The sequence below is a fragment of the Leopardus geoffroyi genome, chromosome A1 (assembly GCF_018350155.1).
Source record: "Leopardus geoffroyi isolate Oge1 chromosome A1, O.geoffroyi_Oge1_pat1.0, whole genome shotgun sequence".
NCBI lineage: Eukaryota > Metazoa > Chordata > Mammalia > Carnivora > Felidae > Leopardus > Leopardus geoffroyi.
In genome coordinates, this window is record NC_059326.1 from 135,206,237 (window position 1) to 135,225,048 (window position 18,812).

At 40.9% G+C, this 18,812-nt stretch overlaps 1 long non-coding RNA gene across 1 annotated transcript in view; it reads right to left on the reverse strand.

Moving 5' to 3' along the window:
* The window catches only part of LOC123606622, a 438,079-nt gene that overhangs the window by 35,166 nt on the left and 384,101 nt on the right, over positions 1 to 18,812 (reverse strand). The gene's annotated exons all lie outside the window — the stretch shown is intronic.

The window sequence follows — 18,812 nt, forward strand, 5'->3', positions numbered from 1 at the left end:
TTCCTTCAGACAAATGAAGAATTTCCTAGCCACAGCGCCCAACCAAGCCTAACATTCGCCCCATGGGACAGACTGCTCCCGCTTGGCCACTCAAGGGCAGAGAACCAAGAGGTATCACACCCCACTGTCACCAAGAGAGAGCCAAGGTACCCCCACAGCCTGCAGGGCCCATTGTGTCAATATGTGCCCTTTCCATCGCAGCCAGATCTGGCCAGCCCTTGGCAGCCTCCCGTCCACTACTGACAAGGGTTGCCTCTACGGTGAGGGTGTAAGCATGGCTGACTGTGGTTCTTTGGTATGGGGGTCACTGACACAAGAAGTATGTGGTCTACTGAGGTCCCTGGGTCATTCCACGGTTTGGAACACCTATTTCTTTTGCCTTCCGTTCTTCTACCTGTACCCTAACCAGATGGTTTCTTGGAGAAAGGGAACAATAATAAAGCACCCGCAAGGCCCAACGATGGCATATTACATTTCATAAGAAAACACCAAGTTGCTTTTTATAGTTCTTTCCCTCCAGTTGCCTTTGCTCTCCTCAATTCTGCCCACTAGTTTAAGGAGAAAAAAAAAAAAAAGGATAAAAAAAAAAAAAAGGATAATGCCCCCTTAAAACACTACATTAATGATGCCAGTGTAAGAAGGCAGGTTTGGTCTACTTTTAACAGCTGATCATTTCCTAACGGTCCTGAAAACATTCATGCATTCCACCCACACAACAACCTTAAGAGCAGAAATTTGCGCCAGGGTCTCCACAGCCACATGTTCATGTGGATGAAAGATGAATAACCATATCCAAAGCCAGTCCTGACTGCCTCCTGCCCTTCTTCACCCCCTCTACCTCTCACCGCACCTGTCTGCTTTTTTCTCACCCCAACAGAAAAGTCCTGGGAAGACCATTCCTCAGGCACGCGTTTTCTCCAGGGCTCTCTCCTCTTGACCAGAGATTTATATGCTGCCCCACATGTAAGGTCCCACACCACTCCCAGCAACTCCATGAAGACTTTTCTATCCTGCCCCAGCCCAAATGAATCTCTTTTCTTTGAATTATGAAAATGTTCATTCTCACTGATGTTCAAAATTATAATTTTGAACTTGAAAGAGCCTTAAACTCCAACCCTCTCCATTTACGACACAGAAAATTGAGTCTCTGTGAGCTTAAGTGACTTTCCCTATGTCACAGTTAGTTTGTAGCAGGGCAAGATAAGAATTCGAGTCTCCGGACGACAACCTGCCTTACCACTTCCCCCTCAACGACTGCCAGAAACAGGGATGCCTGGAGATCACCAAGGGCATCATGCATGGCACATCTAATCTCTTCAACGCTTTCGGCAGAATTTATTTCATTCCACAGTGAATCATACCCTTGCCTCCAACTGCATTCATTCTTATAGCACTCAATACTGCCTTGCTCTGGACATCTCCAGCCAGTTCTGTCACGAGCCCTTGCTGTTCTCTTTTCACCCTTTCTCCCCAGTTCTGCACTTCCCTGCTCAGGTCACTAGCTGGGCCCCCTCTGGACACAGAGACCTCACGTGTGTTTGCTAACACATTCAGAGTTAAAAACATCACTTTATACTTATGTTAATTGGCACCAATATGACTGTGAAGACACATTAGACGATAGACTTAGTTATAAGGAGGAAGTAGAGATGTCTCAGAATACACTTGTATTGATCTTTTACTTTTTAGGGGTGCCTGGTGGCTTAGTCGGTTAAGCATCCGACTCTTGATTTGGGCTCAAGTCATGATCTCACGGTTCCTGGGATCAAGCCCCACGTTGGGCTCTGTGCTGACAACGGCAAGCTTGCTTGGGATTCTCTCTCCCTCTCTTTCTGCCCCACCTCTTGTGCTCTCTCTCTCTCTCTCTAAAAATAAATAAATCAACTTAAAAAAAACTTTTAAACAATTTCAAACTTACATAAAATCTTCAACAGTGCAAAGAACTTTCTCCTTGAACTTTTTGAGAGTAAGTGGTTGACATGATGTGTCCTAACCCCCAAATACTCTAGCGTGTAACTCCTGCTAGAGAAGATATTTTCCTACATAACCACAATACAAACATCAAAACCCAGACATTCACACCGATACACTACTAGTATCTCATTTGCAGACCCCATTGAAGTTTTAGCAATTGTCCCAAAAAGGTTCTTTATGACAAAAGCATCTAATCCAGGATCATACTTAGACTTAGTTGTCATGACTTTCAATGCTCATCGATTTGGAGCAATTCCACAGTCTTTCCGTGACTTTTGTGACTTTAACTCTTTCAAACATGTTACAGGCCAATTATTCATAGAAAATGTCTCAATTTGGGTTTATTGGCCATTTCTTCATGATTACATTAGATTATGTTTTGGGGGCAGAAATATCACAAAATTGATGTTCTCATTCTTATATTAAGGCAGTATCTTATCAGGTGGTATATCACTTGGTCCAATTAATAATAACATCTTACTAACAGCATAATACAACATTAGAATACAGAACACTTAAGAACCTAGAACTTAAGGAAGTTCTAGAATTTACAGAAGCACAATAATAGGGAAAGATTTTAACAAAATCCTCCTTGTTTTTGATAGATCAAGGGGCAAAAAAGTAAGTAAGGAGAAAGAGAGTTAGAGAAATACAATTGATACAGTTGTCTCATTTTATATATATTGACTTCTGGATCATATGAGCAAATAAATATTTTTCCCCATCATTGACATGCTTTGGGTCACAGAGAACACAGCACTAAGTTTACCAAATAAGGCATTTTATACTTTATTTTAATAATAAAAGTAGAAAACATTTAAATCACTACTTGGTTATCCAAACATGCTTTTAAAAGTTAATCTTGGGACAGAGAAAATTCAAAACTATGATTAAAGAATACTGAGAGAATAATAATAATGAAAACATCATATTTTATAACCTGAAAATATAATCATATTTTATGAGGTCAGTGTAATCAGGAGCATATCTGTAACATTAAATGCATTTTTCAAGAAAGAATGAAGTATACTACAAATTTACTGAAGACGTTATAAAGAAAGCCAAAATACCAAAATAAAGAGGAAGATGACCCATTAAAGAAGAAGCCAAAACTAGTGAAGTGAAATTGAAAGAAAAGAGAAAACCTGATAAATAGAAGAGCTGGATAAACCTATGATCACTAAAGAGATTGGTATTGCTTCAAAATTGTACGTACAGATCAGTGAAATTCTATAAAGTACCTAGAAACAGAGTTCATGTATAAGTATTTCCTATATCAACAATGTGGCATTTACAAAAAAAAAATTTTTAACCTTTATTTATTTTTGAGACAGAGAGAGACAGAGCATGAACGGGGGAGGGTCAGAGAGAGGGAGACACAGAATCTGAAACAGGCCCCAGGCTCTGAGCTGTCAGCACAGAGCCCGACGCAGGGCCCGAACTCACGGACCATGAGATCATGACCTGAGCCGAAGTCAGACGCTTAACCGACTGAGCCACCCAGGCTCCCCAACAATGTGGCATTTTATATCAACAAAGGATGACTCTGTTACTCAATAAATGGAGTTGGGAAAATAATTTGGTAAATGGAATTAGATTTCTTACTTTATCCTATGGAGCCTTAAATTACAAAGAAATTAAGAAGTTACTTGTGACATTAAAAAATTATTTCTGAATACTAGGGGGGAAAATGAGTATTATATCCTACAGTGGAAATAATCTACCTAAATAGCATCCAGTATACAAAATAGCATCAAGACACTCTAAAGGTAAAAGATTAATACATTTGATTATATGACATTTTTTTTTTAATTTTTTTTCAACGTTTATTTATTTTTGGGACAGAGAGAGACAGAGCATGAACGGGGGAGGGGCAGAGAGAGAGGGAGACACAGAATCGGAAACAGGCTCCAGGCTCTGAGCCATCAGCCCAGAGCCCGACTTGGGGCTCGAACTCACGGACCACGAGATCGTGACCTGGCTGAAGTCGGACGCTTAACCGACTGCGCCACCCAGGCGCCCCATGATTATATGACATTTAAATAATGAGGTAAAATTAAAGGAAATGACAAATTAGCAAAGTATTTGTATCATATAAAACAAATAGAAAATATCCCAATATGTAAATAGTTCTAATAGAGCAATTAAAAATAGGAACACCCCATTTATTGGTGATAATGTATCTACATATTTCATCAACAAATAAGTGAAAAAAACACCAAATCACACTAATAGGCAAAAAGGTTCAAATTCAAGTCATGAGATAGAACTTTAGGCTTTTCAATTTGACAAAGATTAACGAAGATACAGTCTATCCAATGTTAGACTGTAAAAGATACATTTCATATACTATTGATACAAATACAATTTAGAATATCTTACTGGCGAGAAATAATGTAGTATGTATAAAAAATTTAATGTGCACATTCCATTTCTAGAAATGTATTTTAAAGATATAATTATGAAAGTGAGCAAAGACTTATGTTAAAATAAAGACAACCTAAATGTCCAACAATAGGGGTTTGATTGAGTAAATTATGGTACATGAAAAAATGAAATAATATTCAGTGATTAAAATCATTTTGCAGGGTCCCTGGGTGGCCCAGTCGGTTAAGCATCCGACTTCGGCTCAGGTCATGATCTGGCGGTTTGAGTTTGAGCCCCGCAACGGGCTCTGTGCTGACAGCTCAGAGCCTGGAGCCTGCTTCGGATTCTGTGTCTCGCTCTCTCTCTCTGCCCCTCCCCTGCTCACGCTCTGTCTCTCTCTGTCTCAAAAATAAATGAAATGTTAAAAAAAACTTTTTTAATCATTTTGCAAAAATATATATAACACTGAGTGAAAATAGCAGGGTATAATAGAATACAATTCCTCCTTTAGTTAAAAATATGTATATATATAATATATAGTTTCTTTATGTATAAGGAAAAAAAACAGATCAATTTATACCAAAGTGTTAATATATTAACAACAGTTATCCCTATTTGAATGATTTTTGTTTTTCTACTGGTGACTCTTGGGTTTCCCATGTTTGTCACAGTGAGAATGGATATTTTTATAAACAAGAAAAGAAAATCTGCTATTTTAAAAAAAAGGTATTTGAGCCCTTTAATGACAGTTACTGAATGTTTTTTCCCCAAGATTGCTGGTAATGAGCTTGGCTCAGAGCAAAAGCCAGGTCTACTCAGGTTTCCTTCTCCTCGCCACCCCCTCTCCCCCCTCCCCCGCCGCCCATAACTGTCCATCTACCCTTCCTCCCATGCCCTGAATCCCCAGAGTGCTCCTCTGTACACAAACAGCTCCTTCTTTGAGCCCTTTCCTGGGTTCCTAATAAAGAAAGGGCTGGGAAGCCCCATCAGGCATTAGGCTTTTCACAGCAGCTCCCATCTTCTCTAAACCCCTAGGCAGCTTACGATCCAGCAGACTCTCATCCCTGCATGACTCTCCTGAGTCCCAGCCAGCCCCAACACAATGGGCACTTCACAGCTTCTATGGAAAGGAAGCCAAGCCAAGAGCCCAGCATGGTCAGAACAAAGTGTCCGAGCTACAGAGCAAAGTGCAGCCTGTGGCGATTGCTGTCAGTATCTGTATGTCCAGGGCTCACAACAGAGCCCCGTGGAAGAGCAATGACTAACCAGAGCATCTGAGGCCAGTCTGGGATGATTTGCTCACAACAAGACAAGAGTCTTACTGCAATAATTGAGGTCAATTCTGCAGAACAAAGCTAAGAAGACATTGTCACTGTCCTCCTATGCACATGGCCTGGATGGACCTGGCTTCTCTGGATTTCTATAAGAAAAAGAGGGAGAGGGCATGAACAGTAGGTAGAGTGGGTTCCAGGCTACAAAGCAGTGTGATTTTGGAGGCTTCCATTTGCCTCTAAGTCTCTCCCCAGCTAGCTTCTGTCAACTAAAATAATTTCTAGATGTCTTAACACAGTCACTCCGTAAGAGTCCCTGTGGGTGGATTTGCTGCCTTCTCCCCAGAGGGGAGAAACAGAAAGGTGGCCAGGTGTGCTCTGAAGGTATTTTCTAAGTGAACAGATCTAGGAGGAGACCCTGCATGATGAGGGGCCACTGCAGGGCTCTGGGACTAACAGGGAGGAGAGAAAAACAAAAAGAGAGAAGGTCTAAAGCAGGGTGAAGGGGTTCAGAGAAATAGTTTTCCTGACTTTATGTCCTGGCCCAGCCCTGGGTTTGGGGTTTCTGCCTGTTCTCAGTGCTTGCCTTAGTGGGGTGGTACACAGGGAAATAGGAGCTTCTTGTTTGATTTACATGTGAGCTGGGCTCAGGATAGGGTTATCCAGCTGAGTTCCATCGAATTCTTGCTCTGCATTGAAGGTAACAGTCATTATAAGTTTGGTTATTTGGAAGGGAATTTAATATAAAATCCATATGGGTTTAATATTCTGATGGGTCCCTTCATTTTCACATGTTTAGATCCAAAGCTTTTGCTTCAGTGGCAGGCACTCAACTTTTCCATCCCCTTCATACTTTTCAAAACTTACCTGTCCAACATCCTAGCTCTCTGACAGCTCCTTCTTCGGGGAGTGAAGGATGGAGAGTGACTGGTATAACAGAGAAGCCAACATTGAACATCACTAGGTGCCAGTAACGTATCCGCCCACATACAGTGTAATGTGTTCCTGATTGCAGAAGTCATATTATTTTCACCTCACCTAGTAGGTTGAGGAAGGGACTTGGACCATAGTGTTGGGTGATGGGAACTCATTTCACCTATAGATACAGAAGGCCCCCAAACTAATTATAGCTCATGCCTATGCTCAAAGTCTCAAGGATCCCAGGCTGCTCCAGACGAGGCATACGAAGAGCCACAGCCACATCTACTCCATATGATTCCACAAAAAGCCCTTTTATTCTGTATTGTCAGCATCTGTTGCTTCAATGAACTCCTCCCATTGGTCTATGAAAAGCTTAGGAAACAGTGTTCCCTTTGAGGAAGCAATTTCAACAACTCATGATTCAGTAAAGAAGACTTCTCAGGAAACATCTCCTATCAATGGACTTCAAGAATGTACAAATGTCTTCCTTGTCCCTTGCATGTTGCTCTAAGTCGTAAGCAAAATAATCATAAACCAGACTTGCTATATTGTTGCCACTTAAACAGCATTTGGGATGATAGATCCATTTTTTAAAAGATCAGAGAAGCTGGCTCTGTCTGTGCCTAGAATACTAGCAGATCCTTGACATACGAGAAATTGTGAGATGGATGGAAACTGAGAAAAAAAGGACAGAGAAGACTCTAGAAGCTAGAGTCTCCCCACACTACTCTTCCATAAGAAGGTGGCTTTGTTTTTGCCTGTTTTCTCTTTTTCTTAGGAAAATGAGGAGGAGTTTCTCTTTTTATAAGTCATAGTTTTTTTTAGTGCTATCTCCATTAAAAAGTAAACAGAGGTGCCTACAAAATTACTCCACATCTACATTCTTCAGACTTTGGGCAAGAGGGAGAGAGAAGAATTTTCCCTAACTTGCCACCTGCTTCAACTGTTCCATCCCCTGTCCCCCTATCTTGAGAGCTTCCTTATTTAATTCAAGTCTTGTATTTGCTTTGGGCTTACAGTCAATACAGTAGGTCTTCTCTGCATGACAATCACTTTAGTCCACAGATAGCTCTGGTTCGGGGTTCTCCTTTCATGCAAATCATTTTTTAGATCACCTCATTTCTCCCATTTCTGTCAGAGGAGGAGTTGTTTAAAAAAAAAAAAAAAATTCAGCTTAACGTCTTATGTCCAATTGCAGGGATTTTAACCTAACCACTGGTGTAAGGATACGTATAAAGATACAACTGAATTGAGAGAAAATAATCCTTATATTTATAATCAATTGATTTTTGACAATGGTGTCAAGGAAATTCAATGGGGAAAGAATAGTCTTTTTAACACAAGGTGTTAGGAAAATTGGATATCTATATGCAAAAGATGAACTCGGACCTCACGTTATACACAAAAGTTAGCTTAAGATGGATCAGAGACCTAAATGCAAAGGTTGAAATATAAAACATTTAGAAGAAAACAGGAGAAAATCTTCAGTAACTTCAGTTAGCAAAGACTTCCTAGATACAACACCGAGAAAGAACACGATAAAAAGAAAAAAAATTGTTAAATTGGATTTTATCAAAATTCAAAACTTTTGTGCCTCAAAAGACATTAAGAAAATGAAACTAAGCCACAGGATGGGAGAAAATATTTTTGCAAATTACATAACTGACAAAGGACTTGTATCCAGAATATACAAAAAAAAAAAAAAAAAAAAAAAAAAAAAACTTCTTACAACCCAATAATAAAAAGATGAACAACTCAATTAAAAATGGACCAAAGATATAAATAAACATCTTACCAAAAAAGATATCGAATGCCTAATAAGCACACAAAAAGATTGTCCACATCGTTAGTCACTAGAGAAATGCAAATCAAAATCACCCACAGATATCATATTATACCCACCAGAATGGTTGTCAAAGACAGGTAACAGAATACATTGTCCAGGATGCAGAGAAATAGAAACCCTCACACAGTGCTGGTGGGAATGTAAAATGGTACAGGTGCTTTGGAAAAATGTTTGATAGTTTCTTAAAACTTAAACATAAATTTACCATAGGACCCAGCAATTCCAGACCTACATATCTAACCAAGAGAAAGGACAACGTATGTCCATGCAAAGATGTGCATTCAAATGTTCATAGCAACATTATTCATAATCGCCTAAAAGTGAACAGAACCCAAATGTCCATAAATGGATGAATAGATAAATGAAAGGTGGTTTATACAAAAATGGAATGTTCTCAGCAATAAAAACAAGTGAAATATTGAAAATGCAACAACATGAATGAATTTCAAATACATGTTGAGTTAAAGAAGCCAGAAACAAACAGATTACATATTGAATAATTCCATGTATGTGATATGTCCAGAAAAGGCAAATCTACAGAAATGGAAAGTAGATTAATGGTTGCTTGAGGCTAGGGTGAGAAACAGGATAAATTGTAAATGGATATGAGAAATCTTATAGGAGGGATGATGGTTTAAAATGATTATTGTGCTGTTACATCACTTAATAAATCTACCCCCCAAAAATTCACCAAATGGTACACTTAAAATGAGTGAATTTCATGATATGTAAACTTCACCTCCATAAAGTTAAGTCAGTCTCAACCAAAGTAAATGCAATGAACAAAAATTGTAAAGATAAACTCTCAATCTCAATTTCAAATGTTTCTAATCCTTATTAACACACATACACACACACAAAGGGAGGGAGAGAGAGAAGGAACAGTTCTCTAACTGCAAAAAAAAAAAAAAAAAAAAAAAAAAGAGAGAGAGAGAGAATGTCTTTATGTCTTTTCTGGAAGTGCAAGATGATCCATTAACAAAAAACAAATTCAAACTAACCTAGGCATAATCAAAGAGAATGCTAGTTATCTCCCACGCATTTTCTTTGTAAAAGATATATCTCAATAAGAATCAGTCCTGAATCTTGTATTCTTAAATTACATACTAGGGCAACCATCCATATTTTCCTCAAGGTTCTTTTCCAAACAAAAGGAAAAGCAGGAAGGAAAGAAATGGGGAAAAGGGATGGGAGGGAGTGAAAGAAAAACTAACAAACTAGAAGAAGGGACGGACCTCAAGCCAAACTCCAAGATTGGACAAATCTCACAATGGTGAACCAAATTCCCATAGCTCCAACTCATAGAGCCAGTTTTCAGGAAGAAGAACCCACTGCCATTCCTCTCCCTTAGTACACATGCTCTCTGACACTATTCCTGAATGAATACAAACACGGAAGTTATACCCCAGGATTGCAAGCAAAAGCCCAGCTACCCCCCTCCCTAGGTTGATTAGCCCTAGGAACCATCAAAGTGATCAAACGTTCTACCCTCTGGTGGCCAGGGCAATATGCAAACCACTACCTATTTATGGAAGCCCCCAGTCCTGAGGAGAATACACTCTGTCTTTTGCCATCAGTGTCCAAACCCAAAGTCAGATTATTGTTCATAGGGTCCTGTGATCTCTTTAACAATCCTCTTCTTTTTTTTTTTTTTTTTTTTTCCTTTTGAAAGGGTGCTGATCACTAGACAATCAAGATTCATCTAAGGAAGAAATATGAATTGTGAGGTTTCAGAACATGTGTCTGCAAGATCAAACTCTGTAGCTGCTTCTCTCCAGGGTTAGCCCTGGGATGATAACCAAGGTATATCTGCGATCAACTTCTTGTCAACTGGCAGCTGAACTGGCCCCTTGCAGCCAGGCAGGACCTGAAGAGGAATCACGCTGGGGACATGACATGGGTCTAATTCTCTTTTAAGACCTGGGAACTTTTTTTTGGTAGGCTGGAGAGAAGGATGTGAGAAATGAACCTCCTCCTGACAACAAAGAAGCAGTTCTGGTAACTGTTTATTTTACCCACAAAAGCTCTGCATGTCTATCAGACAAAAGGTGGTTTGTTCCTTTACAGACTCATTGATACTGTGGAATTGGCTGAGGTGGTTCCAAAAGGTGTTTGGCCAGTGCAAATGTATGAGCTTGGAGAAGGGCTTGCCAAATCCTGTTAAGGTTTATAGAAGTCAAGAAGCCATGGCATTCCAGCTCTGGTCATATTTCTCAAGTTCGGCTTAAGTTTTGTGCTTGCAGTTGACTGGCTTTTTGTATTTTGATTTTCATTAACACAGAAGGCTTGCTGTTGGCAATAACGCCTTGGAACGTCCTTGCTGGAGCTTAACATTTCAGCACATTTCGCATTGCCTAATGATGGAGTTGTGGTTTGCCAGGAAGGGACTGTTAACGCTTTCCTCCTAGAACTGGGTAGAACTATCCCCATGCAAACCTCAGCTAGTTCAAACAGAGCTTCTGTAATGGCAAAGGGAGAGAAAAGCTGCTATAAATACTTTTATAGGCTGCATAGGTGATTTACAACCCGCTTTATTAATCCTATAAAAAAGGCACAGCTGAACGCCTTTAAGTTACATGCATACAGATGACTAATTAAATACACAGTTAAAAGTCTTGACCTAGCACAATTCTGACCATTAAAGAAATAAGTCTTGAATTCCCCCACCCCCAGGCAAAAGTTTTGGGATGAATTTGTGGGTGGAAGAAGAGTGGGAGGGAGCTGGAGGGGGAAGGTTGACACCATTGGTGATGGCAGGTGAGAGAGCTGAGGGAGAAATGGGGTTTCTGCTGGTTCATGTTTACCCACTCTTCACTACACTTACTAAAGACAACACAGGAGCCTTAGGACTGCCCAACACTGCCAAAGGCTGCTTTCTCTGACTTCTGACAATGACGAGGCCATGGTTAGGTTGACCGGGGATGAATTAAATTGCCTTTGGATATAGAAGAATAATAGAATCCTAACATTCATGTTGGGAGGGATCCTACTAGCAGCCTTTCTCACCCAACTGGTTTATTATCTCAGAAACTGGGATTCAGGGATGAGAACGACATTTTTCAGTGACAGGACTGATACATGGCAAAGCCAGGATGAAGATCCAGAAGCCACCTTGAGAACATTAACTTTCCTGAGACATTCAGGCTGTGTTGCCAGGAGACACAACATATTTTGATGGGGGGCAGGGGGTAGGGACTAGGGGATTAGTGGAAGGCAAGTCAGGTAGGATATAATTCCAAGACTCAAATGTTTGCCAAACCATTTATCAGAAACATAAAAGGCCCTTTCAGCTTTAAGTTTCTTGGAAGGGATTGGAAGAGGAGGGAGTGGCCTCTCCCATCAGAGGACAAGCCCCAACAATTCTCCCATCAGCTAAGTGGGGTTTTCTTTGTTGGTTGGTCCTCTCACAAAGTCAAGCTCTGAAAAAACATTTTCAGAAGCTTCTAAATCAGGCTGTGAAAGTGTTGTCTGAGAACACTAGGCCAATGGGTCAGGAAGATTGCATACCATGCCTGAGGGGCCGCTTAAGGCAGCCAATATTATTCCTCCTGCATTTAGCAGTCGAGGTGACCCACCCAAGTCAAGGTCACCTCCACACCTGCATGCTGCCCACTTAGGGACTGCAGCTGAGAACTTCCCCACCCCACACACACATCTCTGCCTGCTTTGCTCTATTCCCTCATGACTCTGGGGCCATTTCCTCAGCTCCAAAATGGAAGACAAGCTTTCTTCCCTGTTTATACATGAAGCACAGAGGCTTTTGCCTCTGCCTAGAAACACTGCTCTCATTGCCCTCACTGTCTTTCATTTATCTTCCACCCCTTCCACTAGCGAATCCTTATCTATTATTCAGGTTTTAGGTCAGATGTCACTTCCAAGTCAGAGAAGTCCTTCTGGATCCTAAGAGTAGGATCTGCTCCCTCAATGGGCTATGCACACCCTTGTCTCATAATTGTCTAGGTTCAAGTTGGTTCCTGCTAGACTGTAGGCTCCGGGAAGGTCTGTAGTTATCGTATCTCTGGCATACAAGATGGTGCCTGGCATATAGAGGGATGCTCATACCACAAGCACTTGTTACATTTCCAAGTGATCCTCTTCCTCCTCCTCATTTCTCTGTGTCTTTCGTGTCTGAAAACAGTTTCATAGAATATAATTGTTTTCATTTCAAATTAAAAAAAATTATTGTACTCTAGATGCAGCAATATGGAAGAATATGATTGAATATGGAGATCGAATTAGTCTTCTAGGGCTGACATAACAAAGTAACAGATGCTAAGTAGCTTAAACAACAGAAATTTATTGTCTCACAGTTCCCTTTTGGCCTCCAGGCCAGAAGGCCAAAATCAAGGTATAAGAAGAGTTGGTTCCTACTGTGGGCTATGAAAGAAAGACGTGTTCCAGGCCTCCCTCCTTGACTTGTAGATACCTGTCTTCAAGTTCACATGGCATTCTCCCTGTTATGTCTGTCTCCAAATTTCCCACTTTTTGTAAGGACATCAGTCACTGGATTAGGGCCCTCCTTAAAGAACTCATTTTAACTTGATTACCTCTATAAAGACCATATCTCCAAATAAGGTCACATTCTGAGGTCCTGGGGAGTAGGACTTCAATATATGGATTTGGAGGGATAACAGGGACAGTGGAAGTCATTGCAACTATAGCTAGCTGCTTGAAAGCCTAAAATCAGAATGAAACAAAAATACTGGATATGGTCACTTTTTGTGGGGTTTGGAAAGCCAGGTTTGGTAGCATATTCTAGGGACATAACCTTCTCCAAATTCGAACGTTCAAACCTTCAAGACCCTTCACTGTATCACAGAAACACCTTGATTAAGGAACACCCTGGGTCACCTGTCATAGTCAAAGAACATTACCCCTTTTCTCTCATGATTACTCCCATGACCATGACAAGAAGCAAAGGAAAACTGATTTTTCCAAAGGACTTATGAGGTTTCCATTCCCTGCTCTAAACTCACATGATTATGTCCAGGATAACTGTGAAATTAGAACTTAGGCCATTATCCAGTGAGTAATCAGCTAAGGTCTCTTAGAGCTACATAGGCCTCTGCTTGCTGAATCAGCATTTCTTCTCTCGGTCCCCTTCACGACAAGGCCAGAATCCGGCAGACCTCTAAAGCAGCCTCCCTCCTGCTTCCATCTATTTCAATTTGCATTTGTAGAGTGAGTGATATTGAGTATCTTTCCATATGTTTATGAGCTACTCATATTTCCTCTTTTGTTAGTGCCCTTTACATATGAATATATAATATATATATAACATTATATATATATACACACACACATATATATATAATTTATATATGTTGAGTATAATTGACACACAATGTTACATCAGGTTTAGGTGTTTAACAGTGATTTGACAGCTCTGTATGTTACACTGTGCTTTCACAATGGTAGCATCTCTCACCATATAACACTATTACAATACTAATGACTATATTCCCTATGCTGTACCTTTTATCCCCATGACTCACTCATTCCATAACTGGAAGCCTATATATCCCTCTCCCTTTTAACCCATTTTGTCCATCTCCACACCCGCTCCTCTCTGGCAACCATCAGTTTGTTCTCTGTATTTATAGTTGTGATTCTGCTTCTTGTTTATTTCTGTTATTTGTTTATTCATTTGTTTTGTGTTTTAGATTCCACATGTGAGTGAGATCATACAATATTTGTCTTTCTCTGTCTGACATGTCACTTAGCATAAAAGCCTCTCAACCCATGGCAAGATCTCATCCTTTTTCATGGCTGAAAAGTATTCCAGTGTGTGTGTATGTGTGTGTGTGTGTGTGTGTGTATCACATCTTCTTTATCCACTTCTCTATTGATTTACACATGGTAAATACTGCTGCAGTAAACATAGGGATGTATATATCTTTTCAAATTACTGTTTTCATGTCCTTTGTATAAATACCCAGTAGTGGAATTACTGGATCATATGGTATTTCTAGTTTTAATGTTTTGAGGAACCTCCATACTGTTTTCCATAGTTGGCTGCATCAGTTAAGGTAGGACTGAATGTGGTTCTTTCTCCTTCCCCCAGGTTCCCAAGTTTCAGTTTTATTTATGATTTCTTCCCAGCCAAAAGTTTAAATATTTAGGCACTCAATAAGTATTCCTGTTTATCTTTTACTCACATGTGTTTTTCTCTTAGAAACTTCGCTGATTCCTGAGTGGCATCTTCTGTCCCCTGCCTTTTTCACCAGGAATAGTTCATGTCTGAATTCTTTAGAAGTCTTGAGGAACTGCACAGTTTCCTTAAGTGATAGGTTTTATTTTCTCAGGGTGGCTTTGCAATATCCTTCAATAGCATCAAATAGCACTTCTATTCATTGTGTTTATTGTATTTTATGTAATTGTCTGTGTAGATGTCTATGTCTCTCACCAGACTACCTCCATTGAACGTAGGGACTATGTCTTGTTCAGTGTTGCAGCCTGAAGCTTAACATGGTGACTAGCAAACAACAGGTGCTCAATAACTATTCTCTTAAATGCCATCACCTAGGCCTTTCCTGTGCTTTGGGTTCCCCTTATCCTTCCAGTGTCCATGTCTCACATACTAAGTTTGCTCAGATTATTGAGACCTCAGTATCTAATAACATTGTCAACCCACTAGTCACATGGTGTCAAGATGGATGATCAAGTGTGGTGACTCCACTCCAAAAATAGTTTTACTAGGAAAAAAGGAGCTAAGGAATGAATTCTTTGGAATCTCTCAAATTCTATCCCTAGGCCTGTTTTTTTTCTTTTATTATTTTTTCGTGTTTTTTGTTGTTGTTGTTTTTTACGTATGAGGCTGAACCAGATTGAGTGACTTTGTCACCCAATACCTTGGCCACTTCTCAAATTAATCTTTGTCATTTGTTCCTTCTTACAGTCACACAGCCAACAAATACCCTATATTTCATTTTGCTGTTACTGGTCCTAAAGGGTGGGGAGTTCAATAGCTATTGAGACATGGATGCTACAGAAAGAATTTTAGATTCCCCTTCTATGTGGCCACTGAATAGAATAATAGAATAATAGGATCTTATAACTCAGGGTACACATAAAACAGCCACCATTGTTGCCCGCTCATTTTTCCTCCCCACAGACTGGTGCTGAGCGAAGAGAAGACACACACATGCTGAACTACTCTAAACCTAGAAATTAGATATGATGACTTTGTTTGAGAAAAAGGACCCTGCTTTGTGTTTCTCATTTCCACCTTAGCAAACTTAGACTGCTTCTCAGAAGCTGGGCAAGCATGTGAAGGGAGGGAATGAGAAGAATGAAGGGGGATGCGTCTGTCAAATCCAGCACAAGTTTGCTTTTGGATTTGCTATGAAAGTGATTCATTTCATAAACAATACAGCTGCTGTAGGAGGCAGTCCTGTCAGATTTGATGGATGGCTGTGTATCTCCGGATCTTCTGCAGTTGTCAGGGCAGACAGGCTTTGGGGCCAAGCAACCATATCAAGTACATCTTGAGTCAATAAGAAATATGAGAAGTCTTCCTACCAGTGATAAAATATAAGAAGAAAGCAAAGTTTTCTGAATAGTAGAACTCTGGACCCACTCTACATGCTGGCCCCACCTTGCCTTTTGACCACAGTTTCACATTTGACCTATCCGAGTTCTCCTGCTTTGCAAGGGAGAGTTCTGGGGAGTCTTTCTCCCTTTTATAGGGCAAGTCAAATCTCAGTTGGTCCCCAAATAGGAAAGCCTGAATAGGGAGATGGGTAAGGGATAAGGTATTATGAGGAAAGACTGGATTTCTGGGACCTGTGAGCTTCAAAGGACAAATCCATGAATTAGATAATGGTCCTTCTCTTTTTTTGCCCCCCCTCCTCATTATTAGCAGAAACACCACCAACAGAACAGCTCCTGGGGGTCACAAGCAGTGAGAACCAAGAATAATCACCCATGAGCTGTTTGCAGATAAAAGAATATAGCCAACAGTAGAGCTTTCTGCCATCTGTCTCCTCCACTCAGGCTTAAGGGACAGTGGATTTTGCTCTAACCTGACCTTTCATCTCCTAGAAAGCTTGAGTCCTTGCCAAGAAAAGCACTAATTTTGACAGAGGGAATGTGATTAGAAGAACTCTGGAAAAGTCCTCTCAGTCAAATATATCTACACACCCACTCACTTCTCCTGGTCTCTGAAAGCCCTACCACAATACCTTTCGTTAAGACATTGAAAGAATCTGTGAAATTCAATCATAAAAGGGTGAAACATGAAGCCATTTCTCACAAGACATACCTAAACGAAGCCGATTCTGGTGCCCACCAGCAATGTATGAGTGACTTTGCTCTACATTTTAAATGTTTTTATTTGACTAATGTCAAAATCAAAGTCCTTTCAACAGTTTCCTTGAAGCACCCAAAAAAGCAAAACCAGAAAGGGAAGCCCTTGTCGTGTTTGAGTTGGATGGTTTATGCCCCTGCCTGCTATTGAGCTCTCTCTGCCCACGCTCACTTTGATTCTCCAGACTGCCTTCATGTTTTTCCTTCCTCTGAGAATCTTCCAAATCGCTTATCAACATCAGCTGCAATTCCTTTGTGTCTTGTTCTGATCATAATCTCCTAATCCTCCCCAGATGCCATGCCAAGTGCAGTGGTGCAGCCGGGACTGTAACCACAGCTCATGACTCAGCACCTCGGACAGAAGAGCTAGGCCTCTGGCCCCAGGGACCTATGCCAGCACTAGCCATTCACTCTTTCCAGGCCCAAGGGACAACTGTCTCCATTCCTATTTTGCTAGGAGTAACACAGAACTGTGGGATGGGCAGAGAGGGCAGGCCTGAAGTGAACAAGGCTGGAACAGGCGCCTGCTGACAGGGGAGCCCACACAGAGCTGGATGCAGCCTTAGCACTAAGAGCTTTATTATTTGGGCCAGGCTTTTCCTCAGCGTGAGCATTGTGATCATAAGTATAGCAATGCTAGTTATCATTTATGGGTTATTTGATGTGGGCTAGGGAGTTTCCAAACACATCTTCCATCTATTAGCTCCTGAAATACCATAGCCACTCTACAAAGGCAGTTCTATTCTTCTCTCCATTCTTCAAGCGAAGGATCGGATCTGGAACCTGAAATTGCAAAGGGATTTAAACCCAAGCAACCAACTTCAGAGTCCACACATTTAGCCACATTATTCTTTTTCAAATGAGTAGACTTCTATAGCTCCAGGTTCTATAAACCTTAAGAGAGAGCTCTGTATTCCCTTCCTACTAAGTCAGACCCAAATCATTTGCATGCCGAGAAGGAGAGCCCATACGGGGTGGGAAGCATGTCACAGGCAACAGCTGTGCTGCCTATTAATCAACCTTTGGTTCTTGTCTTAAGAGTCAAGTGACAGTGCCTCATCCACATAAACCAACATCTTCTGTCAATTTACAGTTTCTGTGATGAAAGAGGACAACCAAAAAGTTGCTTCCCATCCAAAAATGATTGAGGGCATTTGGTATGCAGCAAGCTTCAGACAAGGGACACAGGCAAGTATGGCTCTCATCCATCTGCTCGTGGCCCTGTGGCATACCACAAACTAGCAAGGATGCAGTGCCCTTCATGGTATGCCACAGCCCCAAACACATATTTGTCACATACCATTCACTCTGGCAACATGCATTCCACATACCCCAGAATTCTACAACTCATGCTATTTTGTCTTCTGATGCAACAGCTTGCTGACAGTAAAGACTTCTTGATAGAAGACCTCTGCTCCAAAGCTGAATGTTATTTGACTAATGTGTTAGATTCTTCCCCCCGCCCCCACTTTAAGCCACACCTCCTTAATCTTCACACACCCCAGCCTGCATAGCCTGCTAAAAATTCCATTCTGTCCCAAAGAGGACTGCATTCTAGATGATCCCTCGTGTCTTTAACCCAGGCTTGTCATGGGACTTCTTGACACTTATGGCTGCCAAGAACAACTTGGAATTCTTGCAGTCAACATACTCCATGCTCCTCCTGGCTTTCCTTGACACTAGAGAGCTCCAGCTTTCCTGGGCACATTCCATCCCGACTCATCCCACCCACCCTGGTCCCCTTTATTTGCTCATTGGGTGGTGTCACTCAAGCTTGTGAGCTTTTCTTTTCCCTTAGGCAGGGATTTATATTTGATGGTTTTGTCAGCTCTGTGTGGTCCAGGGCAGGATGTAGTATTTAACTACCAGGAGATTGTGGCTTCCTGTCCTGATTCTTGTGCTAAGAACATACCCAGGTGCCAGTTGTGTTCGCAATTACTAGGTTATCAAAAATCCATGTGGACAAAAAATTCTGCCCCTATCTTGATTACTAGGAACACCTTCAATGTCAACTTTACCTCCCCCCAGTTCCTTATATCCGCTGCTCCAAAACAACACGTCTTCTTTCTATTTAATGACCCCTCCCTTGTTTAATTTTCTTCTTTCATCTCTGCTTTTTATATATG